The 15,593-nt window shown below is 51.0% G+C and overlaps 1 protein-coding gene across 2 annotated transcripts in view; it reads right to left on the bottom strand.

The window, feature by feature from the left end:
• The window catches only part of LOC134958452 (interferon-induced very large GTPase 1-like), a 168,606-nt gene extending 158,182 nt beyond the window's left edge, over positions 1–10,424 (bottom strand). For both annotated transcript variants that reach the window (XM_063941072.1, XM_063941073.1), the window contains exons 1-2: positions 10,367–10,424; positions 8,741–8,907 (exon numbers count right to left, since the gene is read on the bottom strand). The gene's annotated coding sequence lies outside the window, so the exon portion shown is untranslated. The remainder of the gene's footprint in view (positions 1–8,740; positions 8,908–10,366) is intronic.
• Positions 10,425–15,593: the final 5,169 nt, after the last annotated feature.

Raw genomic sequence — 15,593 nt, 5'->3', positions numbered from 1 at the left:
ATATATTATACTGGTGGTCAGGTCACTGGTCAGTGTGGTCACAATGGCAGTGTGGCACTCTGGCAGCAAAAGTGTGCACTGTACGTTATATGTACTCCTGAGTCCTGCTCTCAGACTCTAACTGCTCCCCACTGTCAGTGTCTCCCCCACAAGTCAGATAATACAGTCACACTAAAAGTATCTATCACTTCAGCAAGTAGTAGTAGTAGTACTCCTCCTAATGCTCCCCAAAATTACTACTGTGTCTCTCTCTACTGTCTCACTCTCTTCTCGAATCTCTATAAACGGAGAGGACGCCAGCCACGTCCTCTCCCTATGAATCTCAATGCACGTGTGAAAATGGCGGCGACGCGCGGCTCCTTATATAGAATCCGAGTCTTGCGATAGAATCCGAGCCTCGCGAGAATCCGACAGCGTGATGATGACGTTCGGGCGCGCTCGGGTTAACCGAGCAAGGCGGGAAGATCCGAGTCGCTCGGCCCCGTGTAAAAAAAAACTGAAGTTCGGGCGGGTTCGGATTCCGAGGAACCGAACCCGCTCATCTCTAGAAAATAGGCCAGGGCCTCAGCCGTTCCTTGCCACTCAGTGTCATAAATGGCATATTGGCAAGTTTACGTTTCTCCTCAGACCATTTAAATTAAATGTTTTGGGTCTTTTTTACTGAACTTTGGCTTTTTGGATTCTACATGCCCTCTACTATTACAATAGGCATCGGCCTTGGCAGACGACGTTGATGGCATTTCATAGTCTATGTCATGGCTAGTGGCAGCAGCTTCAGCACTAGGAGGAAGTGGTTCTTAATCTTTCCCTATTTTATCCTCCAAATATTTGTTCTCCATTATGTTTCTGGAGTTATATGACACAATATGCGGCACAGGAATGACCGATGGCTGATGGCCAGGACACTACCACTGGTCTGATGCAGCACAAAACAGCAACACTGAGGGAGTTGTCGTCGTTGTCGTTTTATTATACGTCAGCAGTGGATATGTAGCAGCAGCGTATACCACTGTGACTGCCTGGTCACTGGAATGACTGATGGCCAGGACACTACCACTGGTCTGATACAGGACAACACAGCACCACTGAAAGGTATTTATACAGCTACACTGGATATATGGCAGCAGAGGACACCACCACTGTGACTGGTCACTGGACTGATGCTGCACAAGATACTACCCCTGGTCTGATGCAAGACAACACAGCAAAAATGCAAGGAACTTATACAGCAGCCAGCAGCACTGGGAACATATAGCAGCAGAGGACACCAACACTGACTGGCTGGACTGATGCAGCACAATATACCGACTACACTGGACTGGTCAGCACAACACAAGACTCGCCACCCCACTTTCCCGCCCCCACACAGACACTGAGGGCGGAGACACGTCCTCTCACTACACTCTCCGAGTGTGAGTGAAAATGGCCGCGACGCGTGGCTCCTTATGTGGAATCCAAATCCCGCGAGAATCCGACAGCGGGATGATGGGAAAAGCCGGGCTCGGAACCAGGTTCAGAGCGTTAAGTTCGGTTCGGTTCTCCGAGACCCGAACCCGCTCATCTCATTATAATATATATATATATATATACACACACACTAGGTGCTTCATCGCGCCCTACGGGCGCTCTTCACACCGTCGCAAGGGGCTACGCCCCTTAACCCTTGCATGCCTTTCTGGGGTTCAATATTTGTGTTATATGGAGTATCACCTGCATTCCTTTGTTAGTGGTTAAATATTGCACAATGAAAGGGCGTGCGATGGTGAAGGAGGCGCAGCACCTTGCGACGGCGTGAACAGCACCTGCAGGCCACAATGTACAGAATGTAGCGGCTGTGGGGGGTACTGCGGATGGTGTCTGTAGATGCTGCGGATGGAGGGGGGGCGGAAGTGGGGGTGGGGCCCGGATGGGGAAGGGTTGGGAGGTGCTGCGGGTGGGGGAGGGGCAGAGGAGTGGGGGATGCAGATGGGGGAGGGGTCCGGAGGCACTGCAGGTGGGGGAGGGGCAGGGGTGCCATGGGTGGGGGAGGGGCAGGTGTGGGGATGTTGCAGATGGGTGAAGGGTTCCGGAGGTGCTGTGGGATGGGAAGGGGCGGGAGTGCCACTGGTGGGGTAGGGGTCCGTAGGCGCCATGGGTAGGGGAGGGGCAGGTACGGGTGTTGCGGCAGATGGGGAAAGAGGTCCGGAGGTGCTGCAGGTGGTGGTGAGGCAGGTGCGGGGGTGCCATTGGTGGGGGAGGGGTGGGTGAGGGGGGGACCGCGGATGGAGGAGGGTGTCTGCAGATGCTGCGGGTGGAGGGGGGCAGGTGTGGGAGAGACATATAAGGGGGGTGAATGGTGGAGGGGGCCTGGAGATTGCTGGGGGTGGTGAAGGGGCGGAGGAGTGGGAGCCGCGGGTGGTGTAGGGGGTCTGGAGGCACAGCATGTGGGGGAGGGGTAGAGTGCCGCATGTGGTGGAGGGGAAGCTGCGGAAGTGTGGTGCATTGGGGAGAGGTCTGGAGGTGCTGCGGGTACTGTACCTGCCAAAAAGGTAGTTGGAGGGTATGCAGTAACAGGGCCAGGACAGGGGTGACGGGGCCAGGACAGGGGTGACGGGGCCAGGACAGGGGTGACAGGGTCAGTGTAGGGGCGGCAGGACCAGGACAGGGGTGTCAGGGCCAGTATAGGGTTGACAGGGCAAGCACAGGGGTGACAGGGCCAGGATAGGGGTAGCAGGGCCAGCATAAGGGTGACAGGGCCAGGATAAGGGTGAAAGGGCCAGGATAAGGGTGGCAGGTCAAGGCCAGGTGTTACAGGGACATGACAGAACACAGGGCACGGGAGAGATTGGTATTAGGGACAGAACAGTGGTGACAGACAGATGTGTCTTACCGGAGTCACTGCTGCTGGCTGCTGCTGTTCCACTCCAACCTGTTGGCATCTGCTGCTGGTGGAGACTTGGCATGGCTGACTCTCTTAGGCTGTATTCCTGCTTCCTCTGCATCACTCCCCTCCCCTCCTCAGTCACACACCGCAGACCTCGCGCAGCTGCCGGGCACTGTGGTAAGGTGAGACTGGGAGTGACTGGTTAGCCCCCAGGAGATGCTGCGGCTGGAGGGAGGAGGGGGTCATAGCATGCACGTGGCGCGGACCTCACGGCTGCTGGGCACTATGGTAAGGGGAGACTGGGAGTGACTGGTTAGCTCTAAGGAGACGCTGATGCTGGAGGGAGGAGGGGTTCAGAGCCTGCAAGCAGCGCGGACTTCTGCAGCGCTACCCGCCGGCTAAAGTGTGTGAAGGAGCTGGGCGCAACTCACTGCGGGTGGCAGCGCTGCAGCTAGCGGTGGGGTCGCAGGGACTGGAGATAACAGAGGCAGTACGGAAAGTGCACAGCGGCTGGTGACCCACAAAACTACAGCTAAGAAGCGTGGAGTGTGCCAGAATGTGACGCTCCTCCCTGCCAGAGAGACCCTGCTGAGTATGCTGATGTGGGGGTCAAGTATGGCATACCCCCTCACACACCCCCATACCTCCCAAATGTCCCAATTTTCGCGGGACAGTCCCATTTTTTGGGGTCTGTCCCGCTGTCCCACCCGCGGGTCGCAGTGTCCTGCGGTGGGGGGGGGGGGGGAGCAGTTGGAAAGCTCCTGTACTCGCTGTTCTGCTTAGCAGAGCAGCGGTGAATAGTGGAGACAGAGGGAGAGGGGGCATCAGGGGGTACGGATTAAGGGGGGGTTCCAGCAGCAGAGCCGGATTAAGGGGGGGGGGGGGCAGGCGGTACGTACCGTTGGCCCCACAGTTTTAAGGGGCCCCCTGGCTGGAGTAGCTCTGTCCCAGCTCTGAAGCTCCCCCGTCCTGCCAGCAACAGCGGCAGCATTGTGCTACAGTCAGCACACGCTGCTGCGTATTGGCAGGTCTGTGGTGTTGCAGGGAGGCAGCAGTCTCCCTGCTTTCTTCTGCCTGTGCGGGTGTGTAGGGGGAGCGACCACCTCCTCTGGATTTACCTCTAGCTGAGGGGCCAAAATACCATAAAAAAAAAAAAAAAAAAAAAGCCCGGAATTTGCATAATGGGGCGTGGCCTCGCGTCCCGCGATTAGGCCACGCCCCCAACCCACAGCAGGCACAGCAATGAGATAGGGCTCCCCTGTCTCAAGTACCCTGTGCCCCCCGGACTCATAATCAGCCCCTGGGGGCATGCCAGCAGCTCACAGAGCGCTGGGCATGCCCCCTCACTGACGAAAACGGGGCCCTCCCGCGAAGCCACGCCCCCTTTTCGGTGTGTGTGTGTGTGTGTGTGTGTGTGTGTGTGTGTGTAAGCTGGGAGGTATGCACCCTGCCTGTGCCATGTCCATACTATCTGCTTCTGCAGCTGCTCCTAGTGTCCTATAGATTTGGCCAGATCTGTGACTCATTTGACTAACTCCGCCCACTGTTGTGACTCCGCCCAGCGTTAGCAAATGAATCACAAGATCACAGATCTGGGCTATTATATAGGAGATATATATTTATTATACTTGACATCTTTGATTATACTATATTGTTGGTTTTTCTAATAAACTTTTCAAAATTGCATACAGGTTGAGTATCCCTTATCCAAAATGCTTGGGACCAGAGGTATTTTGGATATGGGATTTTTCCGTATTTTGGAATAATTGCATACCATAATGAGATATCATGGTGATGGGACCTAAGTCTAAGCACAGAATGCATTTATGTTTCATATACACAGTAGCGGATCTTGCCACGGGCAAGCAGTACTTTTGCCCGGGGCGCCGCCTTCCGGAGGGCGCTGGCGCCGTCCGGAGGGCGCCGCACCATGGCAAGATCCGCCACTGCTGTGTCCTCCGTTGCCCGCTGTGTCCCCCCGGCTCCTGCGGCTCTGGTCCCGTGAAGGGAACTAGACGCGTAGCGTCTAGTTTCCCTTCGCAAAGAGGATCATTACTGAGCGGTGCGCGATGACGTCATCACGCACCGCACAGCAAAGGTCCTCTCCGCGAAGGGAACTAGACACTACGCGTCTAGTTTCCCTTCGCGGAGAGGACCTTTTGCTGTGCGGTGCGCGATGACGTCATCGCGCACCGCTCAGCATTTAAGCGGCGCTTCTGCTGTACAGGGGGCGTGACTGACCACGCCCCCTGTAGTAAGCCACGCCCCCTTTCCCTGCCCGGGGCGCCGAGGGCATTCGAACCGGCCCTGCATATACACCTTATACACACAGCCTGAAGGTAATTTTAGCCAATATTTTTTATAACTTTGTTTAATACACAAAGTTATTAAAAATATTGTATTAAATGACCTTCAGGCTGTGTGTATAAGGTGTATATGAAACATAAGAATTGTGTGAATGTACACACACTTTGTTTAATGCACAAAGTGTGTGTACATTCACACAATTCTTATGTTTCATATACACCTTATACACACAGCCTGAAGGTCATTTAATACAATATTTTTAATAACTTTGTGTATTAAACAAAGTTTGTGTACATTGAGCCATCAGAAAACAAAGGTTTCACTATCTCACTCTCACTCAAAAAAGTCCGTATTTCGGAATATTCCGTATTTCGGAATATTTGGATATGGGATACTCAACCTGTATAAGACTTTATTTTTCTTGCGGCCCACACAAGACTGAAGGTGCATACACACAGTGCGATGTAACTTTACAATTTTGACTATATAGTCAAAATCGTAAGGAAAGTTAGTGCAAATCGAACTGCGTGTACCATAGGCGTGCGCAGAACATTTTTAGGGGGGCACCGTCGGAGGGGTGTGTTTGGCACCACCTACTGGGCGTGTCTAGCACCACCTATTGGGCGTGTCTAGCACCACCTATTGGCACTTAAAGCAATATAAATCACATACCACAAGGGGCGTGGCCACTGCCAATGTGAGCGTGTCAACATGACACCATCCGTTTCTCATCACTCTAGGAGCATTTCTTTCCATTCCATATGCACCTTACTTGTAGTATATGGTGGTTTCTAACAACGGGAAACCTCTGAAGAAATGTCCTCCCTGGGCAGACAGCATCTTCAATCATTAATCACTATTCATGAAGGAAATTACATGGTCCAGAAGATGCTTTTTTGTGTAGGAATATAACCAAGATCATAATGTCAACCAGACTCATGTCACCTCCTACCCCCTGCGTCTCTAAGCCACACCATCATCTCCTCCCTGTGTCTCTCAGCCACACCCTCACCTCCCAGCCACACCATCTTCGCCCCTCCCTGCGTTGTCTTTCACCACCACCATCATCCCCTCCCAGCGCTGTCTCTCATCCACATTCATATGCGTCTCCCGTCACGCATCTCTTCCAATCTGCCTTACTTTGTGTCTCTCAGCCTCCCACCCTGCCTCTCAGTCTGCCCCCTGCACTCTGTGTCTATTAGCCTTCACCTTCCTTCTGTGTCTAGTGCCCCTTACACATATGCCTCCAGTAATGCCAGATACACATATGCCCCCAGTGGTGCCCCGTACTCAATGCTCCCAGTGGTGTCAGATACACATATTCTCCCCAGCGCTGCCAGATACACATATGCCCCCAGCGCTGCTGCCAGATACACATATGCCCCCCAGCGCTGCTGCCAGATACACATACGCTCCCCAGCGGTGCTCTGCTCACCCTCCTCTGCTGCCGCCAATTCCCGCCTCTGACACTGAGGGGAGGAGAGCGCAGCGCGCGTCTCTCCTGTGACTCAGCTCACTCACTGTGTCCCTGGCTGTCAGCCAATCAAAGCTCACTGGTTGGCAGCCAATCAAGAGCCGGTCTGCGAGCTCTGATTGGCTGACAGCCAAGAGACCATTTTAAATTACTTCCGGAGACGGGGACACAGTGAGGGGCAGGAGAGACGCGTGCTGCGCTCTCCTCCCTTCAGCGTCAGAGATGGGAATTGGCGGCAGCAGAAGGCATGTGTGCCGGACATTAGGGGATACCTGTGCGCACCAGTTTGTACACAACTTGCGATACCAATGCGCGCTCCCGTGGGGTCGGTATCGCAAGAAAAAAAGACTGTGTCGGCAAGTTAAACTTGACTATATGGTGTAAAATCTAGTACGTAGTATACTCAAAATTGCCACTTACTCAAAATCTCAAGTAAAGATACTCAGTATCGTTGGTTTAGGGCTCCGGGGAGATCAGGGGAAATCACAAGGTCAAAATCGGAGATAGTCAATATCTCACCGTGTATGCACCTTTAGACCTTAATTATTAGTCCGAGATGGGATTTTGAGTTTGACATGCCTGATATAAGCTGTTAGGACCTTCACAAGTACCGGACCACCCTTAGCGGCCACACAGGTGTGCTCTGGCAGTACTTATATTGTTGCATGTGCCATTTGCTTTTGTCTATCAACTGGCATATGTTTATACCAACAGCTTATATTGGCCCTCATTCCGAGTTGTTCGCTAGCTAGCTGCTTTTAGTAGCATTGCAAACGCTAGGCCGCCGCCCTCTGGGAGTGTATCTTAGCTTAGCAGAATAGTGAACGAAAGATTAGCAGAACTGCTACTAAATAATTATTTGCAGTTTGAGTAGCTCCAGACCTACTCCTAGATTGCGATCAGCTCAGTCCATTTAGGGGGTCATTCCTAGTTGTTCACTCGTTAGCTGCTTTTAGCAGCATTGCACACGCTAAGCCTACTGGGAGTGTATCTTAGCTTAGCAGATTTGCTAACGAAAGCTTCGCTAATTTTCTCGTAACGATTACCCCGCAGTTTCTGAGCAGCTCCAGACTTACTCAGCCATTGCGACCAGCTCAGTCCTTTTCGTTCCTGGTTTGACGTCACAAACACACCCAGCGTTTGCCCAACCACTCCTGCGTTTTGCAACTCGAACGCCTGCGTTTTTCCGCACACTCCCATAAAACGGTCAGTTTCCGCCCAGAAACACCCACTTCCTGTCAATCACACTACGATCAGCAGAGCGATGAAAAAACTTTGTTACGCCGTGAGTAAATTACCAAACTTTTGTGCTAATTTACTTGGCGCAGGCGCACTGCGTACATTGCGCATGCGCAGTTTGCGACTAATCGCTCCGTAGCGAAAAAAGATAACGAGCGAACAATTCGGAATCACCCCCTTAGTTCCTAGTTTGACGTCACATACAAGCCCTGCGTTCGGCCAGCCACTCCCCCGTTTCTCCAGCCACTCCTGCGTTTTTACCTGGCACGCCTGCATTTTTTAGCACACTCTCTGAAAACGGGCAGTTTCCGCCCAGAAACACCCACTTCCTGTCAATCACACTACAATCACTCGAGCGATGAAAAAACGTCGCTCGAGCTTGTGCAAATCTACAAAGTTTTGTGTTAAATTAGTGAACGCATGCGCGCTGCGTACCATGCCCATGCGCATTTTCCACCAAATCGCTCCGTTGCGAAAAACGTCAACGAGCGAACAACTCGGAATGACCACCATTAAGCAGAACACTTATTGTATGGAACTGGAGGACATTATTCTATTTTTAGAAGAGGTTAGCTTTGTAACAAACTGAAAAAGTAGTGCTGGCTGTCAGAATGAAAAATTATAACAACACATAACATGGCTGATGTGAATAAAAACAACATCCTAACTCTTAAAAATATTTTACTTCAATACAATCAGTATTGATTTAGCGGGACTCAGATTATTGCAGTTGAAACGTGTACATTATCCAAACACTGATTAGTTAGTAATCAAATTGTTAGTTCTACAAGTTGTTAACTTGTATAATATCTGTATTATTAGTAGTATATACAGTAGTAACACTGTCAGCTACTTACATACAATATGGTTCCATTAAATCCTGGCCTTAGATAAGTTCGTACTCCAAGATGGATTTAGGAAATGGATTATTAGCATAGGTACACCCAGCCAACAGCATCTGTCAAGATCCAATCGTATATGCCGTTACACTGACACAGGAGAAGTTACCGACCTATAGCGAAGCCTGCAAGAGAGGTCAGACAGTCACATTTCCCTACTGCAATACAACAGCAGCTGAGGCATCAGTGAGGCTGGTCCTTAGTACATTGCCCCGCCTCTCCAGTCTATCAGCAAAACGTTACAATGGTGTAATTGTTCATACACACAGAAAGATGCACCAATACTGTGTACAGTATCTGCAGATATAGTGCCCATCTGCCGTGCTGTACAGCGCATGCAGTATATATGTGGAAGACGTGGTTCACGGACATACTGCTTGTACACACAGAGCCGGCCTTAGCTATAGGCAGGCTAAGCATTTGCCTAGGGCATCCAAGCATGTCTAGGGGCATCCAAGCATGTCCTTGCAGTATCGCATGCTGGGAGGGACAGTCTGCAAACTATCTGTATCTTTTCAAATGTATTCAATCAGTACTTGTACACACTGCTGTTTACATTTGTCAAAATGAATGCAGACAGCCCCTTAAACTCCCTCTGACATGCTTGAATGCCCCTGACTTGTGAGACCTCAGACAGCAGAAGCCCGGTAACTGCAATTCCTGGATCTGTGACATGTTCACTGATTATATAAGGTTATTACTGGATGGCTCCTTAAGATACCACGTGTCTGTTTTGGAAGACTGCTGAATTTAAATCTGACATCACCTATAGTGCTTGTGCACATGGGGGAGGGGGACCCTGCCATCCTGTGTGTGTCCCTTATCCCTGTGCAGACCTCAGGTGTCTGCAGAGACATAACATGGGTAGTTCTCTCCCCACACTTTATTTCTCATTCAGTCCATGCCGTAAAGTTCCCCTGACATCCAGCACTGTAACGTGGTCAGTAAGTTGTGTTGCGCTGTTTCTATATGAGACTTCAGTGCAGCTTGACTTTCGGGCGCGTCAGATTGGAGGGCAGAGCATATCGCTCCCGCAGTATAAAATAAAGGGCATGCAGTTGCTGGGAGTAACAGACACCAGCAAACACACTGAACAGTGAAGAGAATGGACAGTTGCTACATGTTTATATAACCAGCAAGTATGGCAGTATCTGGACATTGCTGCTATTTGTGTCTAACCAGCAAGCGAAAATAAAGGGTGAGGCATGCAAAGGACAGCATACCCTGTGAGGTCACATCCCTTGTACGGGTGCCCCTTTAATAGGTACGAGCGCAAGCACGCACCCACCCATCCTGCCACCCCCATCTCACAAAAAGCAGTCACGGACCCAGGGAGCTGCACGGGCGCACACACAGACTGCAAGCACGCCAGCACGCAAAAGTAAGTTTTATAAAAAAAGTTACTAGCATTACTAATGTGGGGCATATGTGTAAGGTGCATTACTGTGCGGAATTATGTGTATTATGGGCATTACTAATGTGGGGCATATGTGTATGGTACATTACTGTGTGGCATTATGCAGGGTTGAACTGGCCCACAAAGGTTTAAAGATGTTTCATAATCTAGTTCCCCAGTATAATTACCTTGCTCCTGAATGTCTGGCTTGTGTCTGCAGGGTTCTGCTGCTTTCTGAGTGGACAAAAGCAGCAGCACGCTCCTATTTATATGGAAAATTCCTAAACTAGTTTCAGTTTCACTTTGCCACTTACTGCATTGAAATCAGCCCATTTAGGGAAAATCACAAGGGAAGGATGCTGGAATACACGTAACGGAACCTTAAAGTGCACTCTGTAATGTTTAATATTCACTACAACATTCTCTGCATGGTACATTTTTAACGTTAGTATTTTATTAATATTAACTGGATAAAACCATGTCCACGGTTCTTTGTATGTTTTTGCTGCAAAATAAGACATGATTTGTACACGCATTCATTATGGTATATGGGGTATATGCAATTGCGGTCGAATTCCCGAAAATGTCGAAAAATGGGAAATTTTCGGCCAAAAAAAATTTCGACAATGCAATTCAGTACTTTTCGTCAAAAAAACGGACTTTCAAAATTCGACTTTTTGAAATTCGACATTTGTCAAATTCGACATTTCTGCAATGGTACAAATGCGGCAATTCGACAAAAGTATATTCAATTGAAGATTGTAAATTCGACAACAGTGCTTTTAGACAGTAAATTCGTCATTTTCAATCCGCCACACTTTGCTGGCGGAATCTAATAAAAAAATTTAAAAACATGTTTTTTGTGTGTTTTTTTAATTGGTAATAGCATATCTATTTATATTAGAAGGGATTTGGTACTTGGTTTGTCTATTTTGGAGGCACAAGTATTATTTATATAATTTTAAAAATATATATATATTTTTAAATGGAATGGTAAAAATCAGAAAAAAAAAATGCGTGGGGTCCCCCCTCCTAAGGATAACCAGCCTCGGGCTCTTCGAGCCGGTCCTGGTTCTAAAAATCCGGGGGGGAAACTGACATGGGATCCCCCGTATTTTTAAAACCAGCACCGGGCTCTGCGCCTGGTGCTGGTGCAAAAAATACGGGGGACAAAAAGCGTAGGGGTCCCCCGTATTTTTTACACCAGCATCGGGCTCCACTAGCTGGGTAGATAATGCCACAGCCGGGGGTCACTTTTATGCAGCGCCCTGCGGCCGTGGCATTAAATACGCAACTAGTCACCCCTGGCCAGGGTACCCTGGAGGAGTGGGGACCCCTTCAATCAATGGGTCCCCCCCTCCAGCCACCCAAGGGCCAGGAGTGAAGCCAGAGGCTGTCCCCCCCATCCAAGGGCTGCGGATGGGGGGCTGATAGCCTTCTGAAAAATGAAAGAATATTGTTTTTTCCAGTAGTACTACAAGTCCCAGCAAGCCTCCCCCGCAAGCTGGTACTTGGAGAACCACAAGTACCAGCATGCGGGAGAAAAACGGGGCCGCTGGTACCTGTAGTTCTACTGGGAAAAAAATACCCAAATAAAAACAGGACACGCACACCGTGAGAGTAAAACTTTATTTCACACATGTCGACACACACATACTTACCTATGTTCACAGGCCGACCTCTGTCCACTTGTCCAAGTAGAATCCACGGTGTACCTGAAAATAAAATTATACTCACCTGATCCAGTGTCCTGTGGTCTTTTATTATAATCCACGTACTTGGCAAAAAAAAAAACAACGAACACCCGGACCAGGCGGACTGAAAGGGGTCCCATGTTTACACATGAGACCCCTTTCCCCGAAAAGGTCCCTTCAGCCAATCAGGAAGTGCCACTTCGTGGCACTCTCCTGATTGGCTGTACGCGCGTCTGAGCTGGCAGACAGCGCATCGCACAGCTCCCTCCATTAGTTTCAATGGTGAGAACTTTGCGGTCAGCGGTGGGGTTACCCGCGGTCAGCCGCTGACCGCGGGTGACCTTACCGCTGACCGCAAAGTTCCCACCATTGAAAGTAATGGAGGGGGCTGTGCAATGCGCGTCTGAGCTCAGACGCGCAGAGCCAATCAGGTGAGTGCCACGAAGTAGTGCTTCCTGATTGGCTGAAGGGACCTTTCTGTGACAGCAGTCACGGGGGGTCTCTGCATTCGTGGAAAGGGGTCCCATGTGTAAACATGGGACCCCTTTCAGTCCGTGTGGTCTGGGTATTCGTTTTTTTTTTTTTGCCAAATACGAGGATTACAAATGACAGGACACTAGATCAGGTGAGTATAATTTTATTCACAGGTACCCCGGATCGTCGGCGACATTGGAGAGGTGGCAGTCGGCGGGTCAACATAGGTAAGTATGTGTGTGTCGGCATGTATGAAATAAACTTTTACTTTCACGGTGTCTGTGTCCTGTTTTTATTTGGGTATTTTTTTTCATCCTGATGAAGGGGCTGTGCGCCCCGAAACGTTGATGTAACTCTGCAGCTTGTTTACTAAATATTCTTTTGCACCTTCAAGTCTCTGAGTGCCGCCTTCTTTACATGGGATAGATATATATATATACATATATATATATATATATACACACACACACACACACACACACACACACAGAGACACACTAGTTTTACGGACCCAGCATATACTGGGTCACCCCAGTCCCCACCCCCGTGATTGGCTCCACCCAGTTCTGGAAACCCCCCCATGCAAATCCTGCGTTTGCCACTGCAGGGGGCACAACTCTACAGGGGGCATACCTGACCATGCCCCGTTATGAAGACCACGCCCCTATCTTTGCCCAGAGCGCCACAAGGGCTAGAACCAGGCCTGGTTTTCCCCATGTGGACTATGGTTTGCATCCGCAAATCAAAAAGCATTTGTAGCATATCTCCCAACTGTCACGATTTTCGCTGGACAGTCCCGTATTTTTTTTGTCTGTCCCACGGGCCGCAGTGTCCTACTGTAGTGGTGCTGGTGGGGGGGGCGGCAGTTGGAAGGCTCCTGCACTCACTGCTTTGCTCAGTTCAGAGCAGAGCATTGGTGAATAGACGCTGTGCGCATGCTCACTGCAGGGCATGGCCAGCAGCTCGCAGAGTGCTGGCCATGCCCCCACTGTGACTAAAATGGGAGGCGTGGCCTGCAATTGCGGAATCCCCATGAAGCCACGCCCCCTTTTCACCGTCCATGTCCCTTTTTGGCCGTGCGTGTCTCTGCCGATCAGAGTGTCCCTCTTTACCTCCTGTGAATATTGGGAGGTGTGCTTGTAGGATAGTTGGTTTCTTACCCTAGTATGTACTGTATGTGTGTCTCCATGATTGGTAATATAGATTGTAAGCTCCAATGGGCAGAGGAGTAACTAGGGTTTTTGGAGCCCAGGGCAAGATGTAAAATGGCGCCTCCCCCCCCCCCCCAAAAAAAAAAAATAGCAAAAGAAGTATGTGCGCGCACAGTGGGGGGGGGGAAATGGGCGTGGCCACACACCAGAAGGGGTGTGGCCACTGAAAATGGCCCACAGTGCCAGTTACATTGCCCCACAGTGCCAGATACAATGCCCCACAGTGCCAGTTACATTGCCCCACAGTGCCAGATACAATGCCCCACAGTGCCAGTTACATTGCCCCACAGTGCCAGATACAATGCCCCACAGTGCCAGTTACATTGCCCCCCAGTGCCAGATACAATGCCCCACAGTGCCGGATACATGCCCCACCGTGCCAGATACATTGCCCCACAGTGCCAGATACATTGCCCCACAGTGCCAGATACATGCCCCACAGTGCCGGATACAATGCCCCACAGTGCCAGATACAATGCCCCATAGTGCCAGTTACATTGACCCACAGTGCCAGATACAATGCCCCACAGTGCCAGTTACATGCACCACAGTGCCAGATACATTGCCCCACAGTGCCGGATACAATGCCCCACAGTGCCAGTTACATGCCCCACAGTGCCAGATACATTGCCCCACAGTGCCGGATACAATGCCCCACAGTGCCAGATACATGCCCTACAGTGCCAGTTACATTGGCCCACAGTGCCGGATACATGCCCCACAGTGCCAATTGCATTGCCCCCCAATGCCAGATACAATGCCCCACAGTGCCGGATACATGCCCCACAGTGCCAGTTACATTGCCCCCCCGTGCCAGATACAATGCCCCACAGTGCCGGATACATGCCCCACAGTGCCAGTTACATTGCCCCACAGTGCCAGATACAATGCCCCACAGTGCCAGTTACATGCCCCACAGTGCCAGTTACATGCCCCACAGTGCCAGATACAATGCCCCACAGTGCCGGATACATGCCCCACAGTGCCAGTTACATTGCCCCACAGTGCCAGATACAATGCCCCACAGTGCCAGTTACATTGCCCCACCGTGCCAGTTACATGCCCCACAATGCCAGTTACATGCCCCACAATGCCAGTTACATTGCCCCACAGTGCCAGTTACATGCCCCACAGTGCCAGATACATGCCCCACAATGCCAGTTACATTGCCCCACTGTGCCAGTTACATGCCCCACAATGCCAGTTACATTGCCCCACAGTGCCAGTTACATGCCCCACAGTGCCAGTTACATGCCCCACAATGCCAGTTACATGCCCCACAGTGCCAGGCCCCACTCAGTGCCAGTTACATATGCCCCGTTTGGTGCCAGATACATGCCCCACTGTGCCGCCAAGCCCGCCGCCCCCCCGCCCCCGTCACTCACCGCTTGCTGTTTGTGAGGGGAGGAGAGCGCAGCGCCTCTCCTTCCCCTCACCGCTCCAGGTCTCCGGCGGCTGTCTGGCGCCGGTTCGCTAGCCAATCAGAGCTCGCGGACCGGCAGCCAATCAGGAGCCGGTCCGCAAGCTCTGATTGGCTAGCGCCGGAGACCGGACACAGCAGCGCTGCTAGTGCTGCTAGTGCTGGCAGCGGCGGTGAGGGGAGGGAGAGACGCTGCGCTCTCCTCCCCTCACATTTAGGGTTGACGGGGGCGAGTGGGGCATGATGCCCTGGTTGCCGGCGGCGCCCCCCTCTCCTGGGCCTGCCAAGGTGCCCAGGGCACGTGCCCCACTCGCCCTACCCTAGATACGCCTCTGCCAATGGGCAGGTGCTGATGTGGATTATTAAGTATTGTCTGTGTTCAGCTGTGTACACACACTATAAGATATAATGAGGCAGATGTATAAACCTGGAGAAGGGATAAAGAAGTGATAAAGCAGTGATAATTGCAAGGTGATAAATGCACCAGCCAATCATTACAGGTTTGAAAAATGACAGGAGCACTTATCCCTTCTTTATCCATCCTCCAGGCTTAGTACATCTGCCCCATTGTATGATATATCGCTCTGACGTGGATAGTGCAGTGTCGGACTGAGGC

Source organism: Pseudophryne corroboree, chromosome 9, assembly GCF_028390025.1.
Source record: "Pseudophryne corroboree isolate aPseCor3 chromosome 9, aPseCor3.hap2, whole genome shotgun sequence".
NCBI classification, from domain to species: domain Eukaryota; kingdom Metazoa; phylum Chordata; class Amphibia; order Anura; family Myobatrachidae; genus Pseudophryne; species Pseudophryne corroboree.
This window is presented reverse-complemented; position numbering and strand designations above follow the sequence as displayed.